Genomic DNA, 7,500 nt, shown 5'->3' with positions numbered 1-7,500 from the left:
AAGGATACGTACAGGTGTAAAATCTGTAGATTAACGATACGTACAGGCGTAAAATCTGTAGATTAACGGTAAGTACAGGCGTAAAATCTATAGATTAACGATACGCACAGGTGTAAAATCTATAGATTAACGATACGTACAGGTGTAAAATCTGTAGATTAACGATATGTACAGGTGTAAAATCTGTAGATTAACGATACGTACAAGTGTAAAATCTATAGATTAACGATACGTACAGGTGTAAAATCTATAGATTAACGATACGTACAGGTGTAAAATCTATAGATTAATGACAAGTACACAGCTGTATCTGTCTCTGGTGTGGGATTACACAGTTATGACCTACTAGTGAATTTGGAATTGCAGATGCAAGGCTTAAAGGTTTGTATAGCATAGGATTCGTGTATGTTGGGCTTTGTAGTAAATGGGGAGATGTAGACATTGAATGTACTTATTAATGCGGCACTGAAGATGAAACTAATAGATTTAATGTGAAAATGGCTGATGTGAGCTGTCTGGTTGAGGTGTTATAGACTTAACACCTAGTTAATATGGAACTTCACCCAGTTTTGTATCCCTTTGATTAATGTGGAATCGTAGAAGTTGGACCTACTGAGTAATGTGGAATTGTAGAATGAGTATATATTGATTAATGTAAGATTGTAGATAGTTGACCTACTGAGAAATGTAGAATCGCAGAATAGGTTTTTATGGTTAATATGAAATTGTAGAAGAGGTTCCTACTAAATAATGTGAAACTGCAGATGTTGAACCTACTGGCTAATGTAAAGAATTCTAATGTGGTTCCTACTACTTGATGTGTAAAGTAATGATCTTTAGCCAACCAAACAACAATGGAAGTGTGCTACCTCACATCGAAGTATTTCTCACAGTATGAAAATTTTGTAAATTATGCAAATATTTATTTATTTAGATTTAGGCTTATTATAAAGTTTACTTGAATAACTGAAAGTGCGTACTTCATAATATGCTTCGTTATGCACCCTAAGTTAGTGGTATTAATTTACATGTTTAATATCGTAGTTTCTTTCCTTGACCTCTGGTTAGTCATAACTTACCATAATCACACTCTCTGTACATAATGTTAACGGCCCTTGCCTACAAATTCAGGGTCCAATTTGCGTCCATGTGTCTCCCCAGTGTCGGTTTTCCCCTTCCAAGATTGATCCTGAAGTACAATGAAAATGAAGGAGATGAATGTGTCGTAGAGTTGATAAGAGAGACAAACACCCGGCGCAGACCTTTGTCAGAATTCTCACAGCGTTGGTGTTAGTCTGGACATATGTGTTAGAGTACAGCCATTGACACAATGAAGATAAATACGAGCCCATTACCATCGTCATAACGTCAGTTGGCGCCGTGGAGTGGCGGTAGAGAGAGTCACCAGTAGGAGTCCTCCGTACAGGAGAAGGGGTCCCCTGTAGGGCCCAAGTGTGTGTGACGAAAGCATATGTTTAGGGCTAATACATCACTCCGAACCTTGGTAGCGCCGAGCTAGAAATCTGGCGGGGAATAAGCCTGACCGGAACCCTCTACCGGCCCACTGGGGTATCATTTCGCACCTTAAGAGTCTTTGGCAGCGTCCACGCGCCTCGGCTCCTGGGTCCTTCATCTATAATTTACATATCGTTACATTATTCCTGACCTTCGAGTAATAGCAGAATTATACTTGGAAGTTACAGAAACAACGCCATGATCTATTAGGTGGACTTAAGAGCCATTCATATTTATTTTTTTTGTCGTCATTTTCCGAACAACAATGGACGCTGGCTGTCTCTGCGGCCAGATGCATTGTTAGGCGTCTCTCAATGAGATTGCTCAATAATGATGATAAACGCCCCACAGTCTCCGCTTGCAGAGAAACTAGTCTTGGAAGCTCTCGACGATTATCCAGCGTTCCCGAAGAAGAAAAAAAAAATTCAAGGAGGGGAGCGAGTAGGACTACTGAGGGGGGTGGTGAAGGAGTAGGAGTAGAGAAGAAGAGGTGCTGCTGCTGTTGTTTTTGTTATTGTTGGCCCTGCTTCCCTTTTTCATCCGACCCGGTGGTGTTCCAGATGATGTTTGCATTCAGTCAAGGATAGCGACTTCGCCCGCCGGAGGTGAACTGCTATGTTTCTGCTACACTAAGCAGTTTCATCTCGCCGTGGAAGAGGAAATGGAAAGAGGTAATGTGGTGGGTGGAGAGCAGTTTATTCACCTTCACCTGGAATTAGGGAATTATTCATTTCTCTCTCTCTCTCTCTCTCTCTCTCTCTCTCTCTCTCTCTCTCTCTCTCTCTCTCTCTCTCTCTCTCATTATTATTATTATTTATTTCTTGTTCATTTTAGAGGTCACTTTTCAATCATATTACATTTATTGTCACTCGTCTTTTAGTAATGACTAAGAAAAACAAATCTTTTCCTGAACGGGGCGCTTGTGAAATACGTTTAACCTTGATTTGTCAGTGGAAGAGGTTAACCACACGGTTTGTACGTGGACCAACTTTTTTTTTTCCTTTTTTTTTCTTTTTTGTACGTGAGATGCCCATGTAACTAAATACTCGAACGAATTATTTCACATTTCATTTTATTTCCCCTTCCTATTCCTTTTGCATTATAATTTTGTTTGTCAATTTTTTTTAATACTGGATGAATGTAAAGCCAATCTGTAAAGTCAAAATAAAAAGTAATTTCATTTTATTGTCCATTGTTGAGTCTTTCCCATTTTTGTCCTTCCTCTAGTCTATTTTTTCTTTTCAAGTGTTACATTATTTAGTCTATTTTCCTTTTCAAGTGTTACTTTATTTAGTCTCTTTTTATTTTCAAATATTACATTATTTAGTCTATTTTTCTTTTCAAGTGTTTACATTATTTAGTCTTTTTCTTTTCAAGTTTTACATTATTTAGTCTTTTTTTCTTTTCAAGTGTTACATTATTTAGTCTTTTTCTTTTCAAGTTTTACATTACTTAGTCTTTTTCTTTTCAAGTGTTACATTATTTAGTCTTTTTCTTTTCAAGTGTTACATTATTTAGTCTTTTTTTCTTTTCAAGTAATACATTATGTAGTTTTTTCTTTTCAAATGTTACATTATTAAGTCTTTTTTTTCTTATCAAGTGTTACATTATTATGTATTTATTTTACGTCATTTCAATTATATTGATAATCACATGCAAGTTTATGGAGAAATATGTCTTTGGTTCTACTATAATTATTTCTACGAAAATAATTCCATTTATATACGTATATATTCTGAATAAATGTTAACTTTGATATTTATTTCATTCGTGTCTAGATATAAATACATTATCAATCTTTACTTATTAATGGGCAAGTGAGCTGAGCACATCCAGGCTCGAGTTGATTAGCTCGAAATGAAAACATGTATGGCATCATTACTGGAATATCATATGTATTTTTGTTGACCAATTCAAGCAGTCATGTACCTGGCTGTGACTTGTCTGTGGTTGGTCACCTCAGAGTTGATATTGGGGACAGGCATGGGCTAGCAACCTCACCAAAAGTACTTTCTAAGAATATATATATATATATATATGTATATAAATTATATATATGTATATATATACAGTATATATATATATATATGTTTGTGTGTATGTATATATATATATATATATATATATGTGTGTGTGTGTATATTTATATATATATGATATGTGTATATATATATATATATATATATATATATATATATATATATGTGTGTGTATTTATATATATATACACATATATATATATATATATATATATATATATATATATATATATATATAAAATGGTCGTTAGTTTACTTTATTTATCCATGCCATTTTTCCATTTGCTTCATATATCAAATTGATCGTGTAAACCTGCCTCAATATTTAGCTAAATCACTGAATGGGTGTAACCTTAGGTGGCAAACACGTTTTGATACTCAAAACCTGACTTTGGTATCGCCGTCCATCCCAAGTTACATGATAACAGGATATTAGAAGGATTTTTACATCACATATTTTGATGGAGATAATAAATTAATGATTTTTACAAGAAACTTGAATGTTTATTAGCGAGTTTTTATTTTATTTTTTTCTTAATGGAAAAAATATTGTGTTTTTGGGTATTTAATCAGCAATTTATTAGTGGATTTGCAATATGTCGGTATTGTGATTGCAATTTAGCAACATTGCAAGAATGAAAAAAATCCACCTTGTGAAGAGAGGGATAGAGAAAACTTATACTTTTCTGTTCTGTTGATATTTTTTCACCTTCCCTGATTTCTCATTTGTCAATTTTAAGTTACTAATAATCAAATTCTAGTAATATGTATTATTTTCTTTTAATTAGTCACATATCCATTCATGAACAAAGCATTCATTATTTTCATTGTTCTTCCAACAGTCACTGTCAGTGGTTCGCATTTGTATTCCCTTGAAAGACTTAAAGTATATAAAGTATATAAAGTACATAAAGTATTTAAAGTACATAAAGTATATAAAGTATTTATCATGGAACTCTCACCCAGTTGTTCGGAGACGTCCTTCCAATGCAACACTTCGATCTCGTCTCTATTCAGTCATGGATTGCTCGTGATGTTGCATCGCTTATGATCCACCTGGCATGACTTGTGCTCTCTCTCTCTCTCTCTCTCTCTCTCTCTCTCTCTCTCTCTCTCTCTCTCTCTCTCCTTATTTATCGGTGGAGGAGTTTAAAGTTTATTCGACAGTACTTCTGTATTGGATTTGTTGTTCTGCTTTGAATTACAGATGGGATTGAAGCTGGGAGCTGTTTGCTTAGTTTAGCTTCTCTCTCTCTCTCTCTCTCTCTCTCTCTCTCTCTCTCTCTCTCTCTCTCTCTCTCTCTCTCTCTCTCTCTCTCTCTCTGATAATTTGGTAATTGATACATAATTCTAATGTAATGATTTCACTTATGTTCCCGATTGGTAACTCGTACATTAGTGATTGTGATTATTTTTTGGGGAAAATCTGTGAAAATAATATATATACGTGTATATATATATATATATATATATATATATATATACATATACATATGTATTTGTATATACATATACATATATACATATATAACGTGTTAGTATAAGTGATTAATAAAAAGCAGGAATTCAAATAAGTATAAAAAGTTATTATGTTTATCTATCTATCTATCTCTATCTATCTATCTATCTATATATATATATATATATATATATATATATATATATATATATATATATATATAGGGGCTAGCGTTCGATCCCAAGTATGAGGTAGAAATTTATTTCTATTTGAACACGATGTTGTGTTGATATTTATCCATATTGACTCATTAGGGGTAATTTGAATGAATTACTACCAATTGTGTCACGTGGTGGGCCGGGGAAATCGGGTAAAACTCGCTGGTAAGAGACTGATGTCTTGCCAGGTAAATCCTCGGACAGCTAGTTAGCGTCAGGTTCCGATTTCCTTTATGGCCTCTCGTGGCATGGTTGGTTTCGACCTGGTCTTTCATTAGAAGGGGCTAGCGTTCGATCCCAAGTATGAGGTAGAAATTTATTTCTATTTGAACACGATGTTGTGTTGATATTTATCCATATATATATATATATATATATATATATATATATATATATATATATATATATATATATATATATATATATATATATATATATATATATATATATATATATATATATCGTTACCGTGTTTCCATACCAAGCCAAAAATTATTTCAAATATATCAATACAGTAATATATATATATATATATATATATATATATATATATATATATATATATATATATACTCAATGTACAAAGCAACCGAGTCAGTACAATACTTCCAGGTAATATCATTATGTAACAATATGCTTGACATCCATAGCAATATTCCAACATAAAACTTATTTTAATCCCTTAATCATATCCATAAAGCATAAGCTTTACCATGGATCCTTATTTAGTAATGCAATGACCTCATATTCCTTCAAATCTAAAGATACTGAAGATACTGTGGATATATCTATATAACTCTTTATATTTTTTACTCTTTGGAGCGATGTCTGATAGATGATTTTATAATTAATATATCTAGTAATATTTTTACTCTTTAGAGTAATCTCCGAAATAATATATTATCTTAGAATTATAACACCTGGTGGCCGATATGGTAACGTCCCTGACTGGTAAACGACAGACTGGGGTTTGAGTCCCGCTCAAACTCGTTAGTTTCTTTGGTCTCTGCAACTTCATATATCATCTTAGAATTATAACACCTTGTGGCCGATGTGGTAACGTCCCTGACTGGTGAACGCCAGACTGGGGTTTGAGTCCCGCTCAAACTCGTTAGTTTCTGTGGTCTCTGCAACTTCACCATCCTTGGGGGCGCCTATAGGTCTATGCTGAGTCAACAACAGCCATTGCCTGGACCTCCTTGGTCCTTGCTTTGGTGAAGAGGGGCCTTGGGTTCTGATCATATGTAATATGGTCAGTCTCTAGGGCATTGTCCTGCTTGATAGGGCAATGTCACTGTCCCTTGCCTCTGCCATTCACGAACGGCCTTCTAGAAGGACACTCCAAAATCAAACCATTGTTCTCTAGTCTTGGGTAGTGCCATAGCCTCTGTACCATGGTCTTCCACTGTCTTTGGTTAGAGTTCTCTTGCCTGAGGGTATATTCAGGCACACTATTCTCTCTAATTTCTCTTCCTCTTGTTTTGTTAAAGTTTTCATAGTTTGTATAGGAGATATTTATTTTAATGTTGTTACTGTTCTTAGAATACTTTATTTTTCCTTGTTTCCTTTCCTCACTGGGCTATTTTCCTTGTTGGGGCCCCCGGGCTTATAGCATCCTGCTTTCCAACTAGGGTTATACATACATACATACATATACCAAGGTACTTCCCCCAATTTTTGGGGGTAGCTGACATTAACAAATGAAACAAAACAAAAAGGGGACCTCTACTCTCTACGTTCCTCCCAGCCTGACTAGGGACTCAACCGAGTTCAGCTGGTACTGCTAGGGTGCCACAGCCCACCCTCCCCCGTTATCCACCACAGATGAAGCTTCATAATGCTGAATCCCCTACTGCTGCTACCTCCGCGGTCATCTAAGGCTCCGGAGGAAGCAGCAGGTCTAGGGTTATAGCTTAGCAATTAATGATAATAATAATAATAATAATAATAATAATAATAATAATAATAATACCTTCAAACTAAGTGGAAGACCCAGAAGTGATCATTAGCCTTGTCGCAGATGGGCCATGTTTAATACTGTTCACAGCTGCTTATTTGATTATGCAGCGCCCTTCCTTGATAACGTCTTTCAAGTTCGACATAATTTACGTCTTCTCTTCTCGCAATTGCACTGATGCAAGAACTAGAGTAGTGCAGTTTTTGTTTATTCGATTTTTGTTTTCCTTAGGTCTTGCTTCCTCTTGATTGCAGCCTATAATGATTATGCTTTAATCTGTCCAGATTTTTTATTGGTATGTAATTAGAGTTG

This window comes from Palaemon carinicauda, chromosome 19 (genome assembly GCF_036898095.1).
Source record: "Palaemon carinicauda isolate YSFRI2023 chromosome 19, ASM3689809v2, whole genome shotgun sequence".
Lineage (NCBI taxonomy): Eukaryota > Metazoa > Arthropoda > Malacostraca > Decapoda > Palaemonidae > Palaemon > Palaemon carinicauda.
This window is presented reverse-complemented; position numbering follows the sequence as displayed.